Source organism: Bemisia tabaci, chromosome 5 (assembly GCF_918797505.1).
Source record: "Bemisia tabaci chromosome 5, PGI_BMITA_v3".
NCBI classification, from domain to species: domain Eukaryota; kingdom Metazoa; phylum Arthropoda; class Insecta; order Hemiptera; family Aleyrodidae; genus Bemisia; species Bemisia tabaci.
Window position 1 is genome coordinate 41,580,911 of NC_092797.1, and position 13,724 is coordinate 41,594,634.

The window sequence follows — 13,724 nt, forward strand, 5'->3', positions numbered from 1 at the left end:
ACTTCTGAACAAAATTGTTTGATAAAGAGCCGTGTTCAATTTCGAATCAGCTCAGTACGACAACAGCGGATGACAGTTTCTCTTTGGAGAAGCACCTTATTTTTTCCCTCTTTCCGCGGACTCGCAAAGAAACGGGCCGTCGCCGTCACTGAGCACACATCCACATCGCGGCCGCGACGAGACAAACGAAGGCTTGTGTCGGTGTGCGTGCGTTTGATTTCTCCTGAGCATGAAGAGCTGGAGACACGGATGATCACTCTTACAAATGGGATAGTTCTTACGCAACTGGGACTTACGGTCGGCGTAAGCGCGTAACAAGAAATTAATGCCGATTGGCAGGGCTCGCGGGGAACGTATGTGCATACTGTCCTTGCTCACACTCCGACTGCTTACCGGAGAAGATGCTCTTATCCGAACAGCTTTTAACTACCTTCTTCGTATGACAATATCCCTAAGCCCTGCAGCTTGCACTTTTGCAGCGGTACCCTTGGAGCTTGAGTCATATCGCCGACGTTGATATCAATTTATTGCCCAGATTATACTTACCGAGATGCTAGATGAGATTGAGCTTAGTATCAACCAAAGGCGTTGGTCATTTTGCCCCGTTTGTTGTTTGCGTAGGGAAAAGAATTAAATGGAGGTGGGCTCCCCCATGCTGCTAAGGTGGTGTTCTACACCTGCGGCCCCAACTTCAAAGGTTTTTACCCGGAGTTCTTCCACTTATCTTTCTCTTGCGAAAATTGATAATAAAAATAATCTCAAAATCATTTTTGGAATTCGAAGAGTAATTAAAGTTTTAAAATTTGGTAAGATTGTGTACCTATCTATATTTCGTCAAGAATCTATCAAGAATCCAACACCACGAGAATTAAAAATCCTTCTCAAGAAAATATAAGACGAGAATTTAGAGGAAAAGTTCAGTAAAAACACAATGTAACAAAAGCACTTATGTCCTTTTACAGTGAGAATCAACTTGCACAAACTTTGCAGCACCCGACTGCATTTACTGAATTTTGAATTTCCACTAAACGGTACACTGCACGGTAGACCGATCCAAAAATCTTCGCCTGTCTGATATAGTGGCGATTCGTGAAAGTTGGCAACACTGTTGTTCCTCAATTCAAATACATGTAAAACAATCGATTCTTGGTGAGATAGCTTGCTTCACCTAAAATCGATATTTTTAATGGATTTTAACGCAGGGTAAGTAGTGTTGCCAACTTGCAGAATCGCCGCTGGTCTGATATGTAAAATTCGCTCATTCGACAATTTTCCGACCGGGGGCCGAATTTTGTTGGTCCTTCCAACCTACTATTTAAATATACTTGGGAATATTCTCAACTGCACTTAAGTCCGGCTTTGCGTTTCTGATTGGCCGGTGGTGGTGCAGTTTGGATTTATCGATGGATACTGCATCTCCATGTGAGAGAGCCGACACAATTCGGCCCCAGGTCAATGAGATTCATCATCCTCCCTACTTCGCCTTAGCCCTTCATCTCGACCACTTCATCAATTCCGGAGCAAACACAACGATTAGTAATATCGAGGGTACAGAGGGGCACACCCAACCTGACCCGTGACCGTCTAATTGGCAGCTGTTCTGGCGCACGAGCGCACGGCTCAAGCGACCACCGGCGCACCGGTAATCGGCACCGGTGCGAACTCGGAACTGCATCGGCATCGGCGGCGTGAGATATGATGCTCTTGTGCCGCTTAATTTCAATTGTGAAATTGATTAGTGATATCCGAGATCTGGGCCTTTCTCACGGGCCTAATTGAGCGCCGAGACACTCGAAGTCTCCGCGCCACGTCGCACGGGAGTCGGTCATTACGGCGCTTGATTACGCCCAGGGTTGCCATTTCATAAAAAAAAATCACTAAAAAATTACCAGCAACAATCGTAAAAATTACAACTAACTAAGTCTGAAATATTAAGGAGCTTGCTGTCATTTCAGTGCACGCATTGCGCAGGCTCACCTCTTCAAATTCTCAATTATTTTGAAATATTTTGGTGAATATTATTAATAAACTAAAATATCTTTAATTAAACTTAAGGTAGAGAAGCGGCAACAGGGATCTCACGTTCGTTTGGTCGATTGATTACTTCTCGTTTACGCATACGCGCGCTTGAACACATTCGCACAGTCTATATTGCTGTGCATGATAGGGTGGTTAAACCAGGCGTTGAACTCTTTTTGTCATTCTACTCGCTACGCTTCCTTAATGTGTTTGACTTGGTTCGTGCGACGAGCGTTTGATCGTGGGAAAATTAGGCGCCAATGCGAGGAGATTACAGTTTCATTCATGACAGAGAAGTTGCACAAATTGGAGCTGTAAATGTGTAGATTCGCTGAGGGCCCTCTCAGGGTTAGGGTGTCGCGGCCAGGGGGTAAACCCTCAACTTTATTACTTCTCACCCCCGAAAAATGTATCAGGGTTTTCCAAGTAGTATTGCACAATGTTCAGTTTTTTAGGTAGGATTTGTGAATGTCTACTTCAATAAACAAAATCCTTAAAGCGCGAATGTAATTTTGACCACTTACAAAAGACTTTAACGCACGGTAAGCAAAGTAAGAGTAGAGCGTATCATCATTTAAAAGAAGTTTCAAAGGAACTCGTGGACTTTAATTTTGACGAGACGCCGACAATACTTCAACATTCGTATTTCATTCTCATAGAAACAAATGTTGTTCTTATGAGACGCAGTCTCTTCCTAGAACATGCCCTTTTATGAAAACATGCATGAAGTATTTTCAGAAGGTAATTCCGCATTCATTTCTGTTTTAAGAAGCGCGCTTACGTAACCTTTAATGTGTTCTTTTGTCAATAGTTTTTCTTTTAAAAGACCTTCATTTATCTACTTTTCAGTTCAAATGAGAGTCACAGTTTAGAAAATGTTTAATAAAATTGAAAGGGTTTCTCTATATTATGTTGGTCATTTATGTTACTGATAACGTAGTTTGCCTCGGTAGAAATCAGAAGAAACGGGTTTGACCCTTCAAAACTTCTGGTATTGAAGAAATAGTGTTCAGACCAAAACCTGCCTCAAATTAATGACGGTTGAAATTTTTAGTGGAAAACTGATCCCAGTTGATTACGTTTGGTTACTTGTGCCTTCGCGAGTGACCTCATAGAAACTGAAAGCTAGACTGCCTATTGAATCGTTGCATCATTCATAATATATGCGCAACATGGCCCGCTGTAATTTTGCTGGAATGTTCTGATGCGGGTACATTAAAAAGTATGCGTGTTTGGATGTTGCCCATGAATTGTCGGGTCAACTTTTTTCTCGGTAGAAACATCGTGTTCATGATGGCTGTTCAGTTTTCACTTGATTTGATGTGCCTCGCTAGTATTAGACAAAGAGAAAATATAGCAAATACCCTCGGACAAACGTAAGGATTTTACGTCAAAACTAGAAACAGCGGTAGCTACGGAGCTACCTCTCAAACATTTAATATCCCATTAAGGCTTAATATTATTGCTGCTGTCCAGAGATGAGTTAGGCATCCGAGATGGACATGTCGGGCCGCACAGTCTGTTACTATCGCTTCTTCCGTCATTAATACCTTCTTTGTTTCTAACTCGTAAATAGTTCCTTCTTTTCTCGCAATTACGCTTTCGGTATTTTGAGTCTCCAGCTGTCCTGTGTTCTCCACTCCACTAAATTGAACTCTGAAATTAATGTAAGTTGGGGCTAAAAATTCTTCTTGCCATAATAATTTGAAGAAGCGATTTCCGTGAACAAAATCCCACGCCAGTACAATGAAGGTTGTAAAAGACCTATCTTTGTTTGCGACATTGGAAAATTCTTCATCACATTTTACTCTGAAAACGTGAAAATAATCATTTTCTCAAACTGAAGCGACTTGTCTCTACTATTCTAAAAAACCTTAGCAAAAAAATTTTACGGAGGAATAGTAGTTTGCGGAGGCAAAATTATGAAATATTTTTTTAAGAGTGGAAATAATTAAATTGCATGATGCCAGTGCATTAATCCTTTCAAACAAATTAATATTTAAGCGAAGCTAATTCTTTCTATTACAGCTTCAGCATGAACTCGTACAGGAAGGTCATTTGGAGCTCATACAAACTAGAAGCATTCCTCAAAACTTCAAACTAGTTTTCTAATTTGATGATTCATACACAGAAACGATTAAGTCTTATTAAAGGATAAAGAAATGGATTAAATAATTAGAAAAAATAATTATAATCAGTATATTTTCCGCTCAATTTATGCTTTTTCTGTCTTTTAATGTGATGTAAGAGAAAGGAACAGAACTTTCGACAAAAGCGGCAAGGTCAGAGGGAAATTTTGCAGTCGTTTTAGTACACGAATAGTATGAATGTGCGTCAGCTCACGTTTTTGCAAGGGCCTCCAAACGTGACTGTTGCGAAATAAGGCGCCCTACCTGAGCAATGGTATTGTGAGTTTATGATAAATTACTTGCAAGTGTGTTCAAGTTACTCATACGTGGAACAGCTGTTGGTGCACTTATGTGCATTATGCATAAGTTGCATAGTAGCTGTGCGATAAGCAAGTGCGATGCGGCATGGCTCTTGGTGCATGAACTTAGTAGCTGTGAGATAAGGAAGTGCTATGCGGCATGGCTCTCGGCGCAGAGCTATGGGAAGGGGAAGCTTCATCTCGTGAACGTCTGAAAATTTCGCCAAATTTTCTCGGCAATTTGAGGAAACTTTGGTGAAATTTACAAAAAAAAATTGTTGAATGGTACCATTAAAGCAAGGTGCAATAAAGCCGAATTCGGAAGTCAACGCTACTTCTCGTCGAATAATGGTTGCTGATCAACATTTTCAGCAAAAAATCCAATCTTTTAATTGGGCTAATTTTGTTTTCAAATCTGGTTTGGCAATTGCTCAACTCTCTTGTTGAATGTGAGCGTTGACTTCCGAAAGTAACTTCTGCACATTAGGGTATACAGTACACTGGAAAAAAAACACATTGGATCTAGAGTCCAGACTCCCAAAAACATCGACAAGAAAAAGTACTCTTGATTCAATCAGAATCTAGCTTTAATCAAGAACCAAGTCTCTTAATTTAAGCGGATTTCGTTTCGATTCAAGCAAAAATCCGATTGAATCAAGAGTATGTTTTCTTGTCAATGTTTTCAAGAGTCTGGACTCATAGATCCAATTTGTTTTTTTTTCCAGTGTAGCGCGGGGTCATTGTCTCTGCTTGATACGGCTCCGTCTGGTCAGTATTCCGGGAAGTATGACAACCCTGCCTCGGACCAATAGCCGAAAAGCCCCGGTGCAAAGCGCGCCAATGACGAATTGCCGCGTGCGGTAAGCCGGCAGGGGAAGTGTGGGCGGGGGCGTCATCTCCAATTGCACGACTTTGAAATTGCATCACGGCTTCGCACATAGGACATAGGGACGGAGTAAAAGTCCGCCTACATTGTGTTTGCGGCGGCAATGGCTTTCGGCCGTAATTGGGAATCAATTAGGCGCGTCTGGCGTATATGAAGACGAATAGGCCGGATTAGGCCGCGCGCAATCTGTATCGATCATAATCATCCGTGTGCTCCGGCTTATGAATGGTCGCCGCGGTGACGTAACTCGGGCGAGATGAGTGGCCGCTTATGCATATGCAGTGCACGCATTGTGCATCCGCTCCCTACTCCTAATGTTGCCTTTTCGGGAACCAACAAAGACAAACAGCTCTTGTGTTCTCGTCATTTGCGACGCATTCGAGTGGTGTTACGAGATGTCATCAGAAGTGCCGAGAGCCAGGAGGGCTGATCAAATAATTAAAGCCCGTATCCCACGATCAAATGAACCTATCAAATTCTCATCAAATTCAAGATGGCGACAGGTTTTCGGGCAAGTCCGCTATCAAATGGTAGCGGGCCGTCAAATGTTGATGAACCCGCCATCTTGCATTTGATGAGTTCATTTGATCGTGGGCGAGGGCTTTAAGTACCTTCACAGGAGAATATGGTTACTAGAGAATCAACTTTTATCTGGACACAGCTCTCGTGGAAGGAAAGAGTCGAACATAAAATAATTTTCACAACCTAACCTGACAGACTTTTATTGTGCTATTGTTTCGCCTTTTCACCCAGGAAATCGAATATGTGTATTTAGGCTTGTGGTTTACAGGTTTCCTGTCGCATTTCAATATGTAAAGAGACAAATCGTCTTAGTTTTTTTTTCAAATCCCGTATGGTTCATTGGGGGTTAAGTAGTTTTCCCATTTAGGAAAAAATAAAAAAAGTAAAAAAAAAACGACGCATTGAAGTAAGTTAAAAGGAACGCTATTTCATGCTCAGATAGCAACTTTTTGCAATTTCGAGGGCCTGCACCTTTGTAATACATTTAAATAATGTATTTCTCGGAAAATTGACAATACCGCAATACAAGTCAGTAGTAGTTTACTTCATCGACACTATATGCAACGCTAGAATTAAGTTAAGTAAAAGAGAATCAGTCAAAGCTTCCGTTAGTGTCGCATGAGAAGGATTCTAATCGAATTTCAATATAACGCCTGGATGCAACTATTCGAGCTCTAGGGATGTCCGTGTTGCATATACACGGAAGTGCAGGCGTTTTGACTGCCCACTCACAGCTGCACCCGCGGCGGGGCGGCGCAGCGCCAACGGTGAGCTCTACTGTGAGAATCCAAAATGGCAGAGTGCTTCTAATACTTCGTTCATACTGCAACGATATATATCTATTGGTTTACAAACAATGCTCAGCATATCTCGGTAACAAACTGAAGCATTAAAGATACATCCCACGCCTGTATGCAAACTATTCGTGCGTTCGGGGTACGCCATGCCACATTTTAGCTTATCTGCATGCATGCAGATTATTCAAAAGTGCATCATCGTGAACTTTACTCAACTTACACAATAACTAAGTGTATTTATTTTGTTTTCAAACCAAATTTGCGCATTACATTAGCAAAATTATTTTTTACCTAAACTTAAGGCTCTATGCACTGGTAAAAAAAAATCCTCTTGGTTCAAGAGTGCAGTTTCTTGTCGCCGGATGTAAGAGTCTGGACTCTTGTTTCAAGACTCTTAAATCCGGCGACAAGAAACTGCACTCTTAAGTCAATGCATCGCGGCATTGGGCCAAGAGGTTTTTTTTACCAGTGTGGCATTGGCAAGGTTGTTTGTCAACATTTCTTTTCTAAGTGTCTCTATGTGACTTACGGTCCATGCATTCATGAAAATACTCTAAGTGGATATAATCATTTCCCTTGATCTATATATGTATAGTATTCCAATGTATTATTTTACCGTCGGTTTACCATTTAAAGACCATTCCTTGCCATGCGCAGTTGACCCATTATCCATCCACCCACGGGAAGAATGGAGCAAGTGCCTACCCTTGGCTCTAATGCTTGAATGCGAGCAACCCATCCCAGCTCATCATCATTCGCTGCCACGCAGCTGTCTGCCCTCTTTGATTTGTGATAAGAACGCTCACACGCAGCCGCGATGCGCTTTAAGGAAAGGTTAGCCGTTGACAGTCAACAACCACCAACGTTGAGACGACAGCTCTGACAAATCTCAGCCGCCACCGATGCAAAGCAGCCGTCCATTTGCAGCGCACTTGCCAGAGTGTGCCAAAGAATGTTACCACGTGCCGATTTTGAAACTTATTCGACACAAATTAGACTTCGGTGCTGCAAATGAATGTACCAGCACCGTCAAAAGCAGTCATGGCAAAATTTTCAAAATTGAGTTTTCTTAAAAATCAATTGATTTGTTTTTAATATTATTTTAAGTATCCCAGAGGGAATGATCCCACACTTAAAATGCAAGCCCCTCCCTCCCGGGTCTCTAATCAACAATAAGCCCTAGGAACCGTTGTATGAGACTATTAAACTCGGGTCACCTGGCCAGAACTGAACCTGGGATCTGTTGATCATGGAAGTAGCGCTTCAACGAATACATCACGGGAGGCTGACAATCTCATCGTAATGTATTATATTATGTGAGTGAGCAGTTTCTGCTGACACCTTGTGGAAAGTGGCACCTTTTTTTGCCAACTTCCAACCCTGAAGTGTTTTTTATATTTTGTCTAGAACATGATCACACAAGCACGCAGAGAGTATCCTTACTGCTGTCTTGCCTGATATGGAACAAATTAGTCCACTTTTGAAAATACAAATACAAGAAAAATGCCTTCAAAGTCTCAAAAGTTGAGTGAGCTTTAAAATTGAAGTATATCTTATTTTTCCTCTTCTTTTTTCTTGGTTTCTGTAGAGAAACTTTCTGAAAGCAGGTTCAGATTGGACCGAGTCAATCAGAAAGGAACTAACCCAAATTTTTGAAAAAATTGAGTTCAGAATTTCGTTCCAGTAGTCGTGCATGTTCTACTGTCAAAAACTCAAAGTCGAAAAACAAACATTAGTCTGTGAAAAGAGGGGTTAAAGTTTATTTTCTACATGGAGCCTCATGGAGAAATAAAAAGCCAAACCTCTTTTTCTCAGGTCCAACTGTATGTGGGTTGGTTCCTCTCTGATAAACTAGGTCCATTTATTCGCTGTCTGGACTCTTAAACATTTTCCGATGAAGTTCAAGTACGCCTTGAAAGCATCCGAATCAAAATGAAAACACCCCTAAATCACTCTGATCCCGGCAGTTTCGGCCCGAATCTCTCAAGTTTAATTTCGATTTCATTCGCCATCGTAGTGGCAGCCATGTCTGCGGTGACACGGCGCTCCACACGCCAGTTGACAAGACGAAATGACGCAATCGCTACGTCAGACGAACTCTGGTCATGCGTGGCAGAGCGGACATCTCGCCCGAATCGGGCATACAGCGATGTGGCACGGAACCCCCCACCCATCAAACTCGCGAGAGAACATTTCCGCTGGCACATTTAAGGAAGGACTTTCGCGGAACTTACGACCCCTCCGCGGAGTCCCGGTGGCTGGGCCCTGATATTTTATGCAGAGAGGTATTCGCGAGCCGATCGGAAACGCAGACGTGGGTCAGACCCTCGAAAAAGGACTTCGTAGACCAGAATCGGACTGATTCATAGCTGCGACGCGGACCGAGCTACAACTGGTACAACAGGTAGATGCCCAATCTCGGAGGTCTTGGGAGTGTGTTCCACGAACCGAGTGAACACGCAACGGCGTGTAATATTCCTGATATTTATGACGGATTGAAGTTATTCGATTTGCCTGGACTAGGAACAGATTTCATTAATGGAAGCGCTATATTGGGTTGCACAGATGAAAATAATGAAACGTATGAAATATTGAAAATTTCTGTGAAATATTCATCAATTTTCAATAAGTGATAAGAGAGCGAGAGACAATGTAGCCCGAATGCAGACAACAATAACACTTAACAACACACACTGGAAATACAAAAAACAAATGTGGTATACAAGGCTAAAATGAGACATAAAACAACCAGGACGTTTCGGGCCAATTACATGCCCATTCTCAACTGGAATCAGAAGCAATAAAATGTAAAATTAAAACGAGAAAATGAGCATTGCTAACTGACCGAGGTAGGAATCAGTGCAAACTGAAAAACAGTGTCCTGTCTGTCTCCTCTAGCCTTGTATACCCATTTGTTTTTTGTATTTTAGTGTGTATTTTCACTAAGTTGTGAAAAATATGAAACATATTATCAGGGGCTGGGTATGCAACACGCACTAAAAACATACTTCCTGAGGTGGCCATGCTCTGTTAGTAAACTAATCAGTAATCCTAGTCTGCTTCTGTTCAGTCACAGGGCCATCGATATGGCTCACACTAAGATTGAAGGGGATTAAAGAGGTTATTCATTTTAGTGTCAGAAAAATTTCAAATTTATCAAACTTTTAGTAAAATTAAACAATTTAGGTTTGAAAATAGAGCCTTGAGAGAGATACTTGTTTCTCTCTTGGGGTCTTTCTCACTGCTTATCTGTAACCGGATTTTCTCACCATTCCTGGAACAGGCGGACATCAGCTACTCGTAATTGGGAACCGCAAAAGAATTTGTTTTGCTATGGAATAATTTGAGAGCGGCTTGCAAGTTTCTGTAATACGGTTAAGTAGCTCTGCTTGTGGTAGATAACAAGGTGCAATGACATGGCTCACTCATTCTATCCTCATTCCTCTCCAGCCTCCAGCCTACTCTCCACTCCCTCTCAACATCTCTGGCTGTTTTATCAGTGACTTGACTAGAGTTGCCACAGAAACCAAAAGTACTTTTACGCCTCGGTGGTTCGTGTATTTACGATCGAATGTTGAGAAAAGGACATGGATTGCGGTGAAAACTCGCTGAGTCAACAAACTATGGATTATGGATTTGAAACTAGGACCGGCACTAAGACACAAACCTAGAACGAGTAAAAATTGGAATGATTGAACTAAGTTCAACAGAGGGAACCAAGTCAAATCAAGATCGAACCGAAAACGGACAGTCTGAAATCCATCCCTTCGTGAGAAACAATGTTAGAGATAAAGCTCCAAACTTATTTTAGGACATTGTGCAAATATTTGTTATTAACTTTGAAATATTATGCACTGGAAAAAAAACACATTGGATCTAGAGTCCAGACTCTTAAAAACATCGACAAGAAAAAATACTCTTGATTCAATCAGATTTAAGCTTAAATCAAGAACCAAGCCTCTTAATTTGAGCGGATTTCCTTTTGATTTAAGCTTAAATCTGATTGAATCAAGAGTCCTTTCTCTTGTCAATGTTTTCAAGAGTCTGGACTCCAGATCCAATGTGTTTTTTTTTCCCAGTGTGGTTTTGAAAACCGTGGGAGAGCAAAAATTCGACCAAGTTTCCTTGGTAAAAATTGGCAGTAGAATGTGTGTTCCAAAATACTATAGACCTAAAGCCGGTTGTAAGATTTCCAATAACTTCTGTAGCCGATTGTACAATTTCTTATAGCCTTTTATAGCCGATGCCGATTAAGCAACAGCCAGACGATAAAGTTTATGCTAAACGTTCCTAACTACGGATACTAGGACTTAGTTAGTTTTTGGACTACCGCTCTCTTTTTGTGCTGTAGTATCTTGATTTATTTTGCGAGGAAAACTCAGTACTTTTGAAGGATGCCTGTCATTCTTAATATGTTGGAGCGCCCTCAATTTCTTATGATACTGTGCAATACCTCTGGTGTGAAATAGTTGCTTCAGACGCCGTAGCACGCTGCGGCGCGGCGGGCGGGCAGAGAGCGCGAAACGCGCATTGGCGCCTACAAACCTAACAGGGATACTTCACGCATTGCGCAATGCGTGAAGTATCCCTGTTAGGTTTGTAGGCGCCAATGCGCGTTTCGCGCAATGCGTGAAGTATCCCTGTTAGGTTTGTAGGCGCCAATGCGTCGCCGCTCCGCTTTGTGTTAGGCTCTAATATTTAATCTCGCGGAGTCAGCGTTTTTCAACTCATGATTTTGAAATGTTTGCACACTCTGTATGGACCATCTCATTTTAATTGATGAAAAAAAAAATATGTTTTAAAGGAAAATATAATGTGTGTTTTGTAAATATTAAGGTAGTTCCGTATCAAACTTAATGATTTCCAAAGCACACGAATTTCTACACAATTTCTTATAGCCTTTTATAGCCAATGGCGATAAAGTGTAAAGCCCGGCGATAGGAACTATAGCCCGACTGTATACTTTTTCATAGCTTCGTATAGCCCGGCTATATGATTTGCTCCGCTTTCTACAGCCAGCTACATGATTTTCAATAGCCTTCTTTAGTCGGCTATAAGAACTCCTATGGTATTTTGAAACGCAGCTCGTATCGCCAATTTTTACCAGGGTTGACAGACAAGAAACCAAGTCGCATCAAGATCAAACCGATGAAAAAAACAGTTTAAAAATTCATTCTCCATACCACGCACTGTTTGAGATACAGTTCAGTGCTTATTTTCACTTTCAAAATATTTTTTCTCGCCCTAAAATTTTATGAGAAGCGCAGCATATGTGGACGTATTTCTATCAAACGGAAGTATGTGCGTTATGACGTGAGCTCTGTTATGCACATATTCCTATGGGTCTCAGGGCTCATGTCTTAATGCACATAGTTCCGTTTGATAGAAATACGTCCATGGCTAATTCAGCTCAAACCTACTCCTCTTTTTTCTTAAAATATGACTTGTTCGTTTTCTGTCTAATTGAGTCCAAATGGAGAAATGAAAAGATGCATCACAACGCTGAACATAAGTTAAAAGAATAAATTGCATGAATGAAGAAATTCAGCCCCCTGATGTATTTATTTCTCGATGGTCGGCTGACTTTTTGTTTAAATCTGCAGACGAACTTGACCTAACCTGACCATTCTTTATGGCGGCAGCCGCCAGACATGAAAACAAAACCCACATTTTAAACGCTTGCACATTGTAAGCATTTTATCAGTTATCAAAATCAGGGCGGTCCCTCGCGAATCTCAAGAAGCTCAATGTTTTAACACCTGGGCCGAGAGCGGGCGATGACATACAAATGAAATACTGTCATAACAGTCGCATGGCATTAATATCGAATTACGACCGGCGTTGCCAGATCGGCGAATAATAGCAAAATAACACGGTTGAATACTGCATTATTTTCGCGCACGATTAGGAAGGCGCGACCGCAAGTCATGGAGCATAACTGTCAACCGATCCGAGAGCAAGCTCGTATACAGCTGATCAGAGACAAAGACGAAGTACACAGTCCTGCTCAGAAAAAACCGCGTATGAACATTCGGACGTTGCCAAATTTTCCATCTGAGAAAATAATTATTCATTCAGTTACGAATTTTTTCCTTTCTAATTTCCAGATGCCCTAGATCAAATAATTAATGAAATTCTGTAATAAATTGGACCGAGTTCATCAGAAAAGAACCAATCCAATCAAGTTGAAACTGAGAAAAAGAGGTTTGAAGTTATATTCCTGCATAAGGCTCATTGTAGAAAATAAACTTTAGCCCCTCTTTTCACAAACTAATTTCTGGTTTTCGACTTTCAGTTTTTGGCGGGAGAAAATATACGAATAGTGGAACTCAAAAACATTCTTAACTCAATTTTTTCAAAAATATGAGTTGGTTCCTCTCTGATAAACTCGGTCTAATTATAGAAAAAGTATTCAGAATTGGACTTATTTATGCTAAAAGGAACTATGTGCATAGGGTTTGTGTGCAATATAGTTCCTTTTATCATAAATACGTCCTGTTCTTGAAAAATTGTGTGTTTTATTGAGCATAATTTGGCAGCATCTGGAGGTCCATAAGGCGTTCTTCGCCAGTATGGCTGTACAGAGGTCGGCTTCACGCCACATTTTCCGAGGTGTTGGTCGATACCTCTGCAATCCGACCGGCTAATATTTCATGCAGAGAAAGTTAAAGAGGTCCTTTATCGATGGATCGCCTCATTATGCAACGTGGCAGGATTTCGGGAGTTACGACTCGGTAAGTCGATATGAAAACAGATCGGCACGAGCGTAGCGGGAGGTGTGTGTTGCTCTTTGCACGACAAGGACGTTCAATTAAACTGCAAATCAGCAGTGCGTAATTCAAGATTGACCCAGAAATAATTTTCTGAGAGAGACTGAAAAGACGTGCCTCAGGGACACATTTTGGCAGGATATTTGATTACTTTCGGTCCTTCTTGATCATTATCATAATAATTGATGAGGGTTCGGTAACATTTTATGGATGCACATCGTAAGTATCTCCGCGTCGCACGGCGATCTTTAAACCTCAGTCCATTTTATATTCTTTAATTTTATTTTTATACTTAAAGGATG

The 13,724-nt window shown here is 41.3% G+C and overlaps 1 protein-coding gene across 1 annotated transcript in view; it reads left to right on the top strand.

Moving 5' to 3' along the window:
* The window catches only part of LOC109039133 (uncharacterized), a 424,526-nt gene that overhangs the window by 38,591 nt on the left and 372,211 nt on the right, over positions 1 to 13,724 (top strand).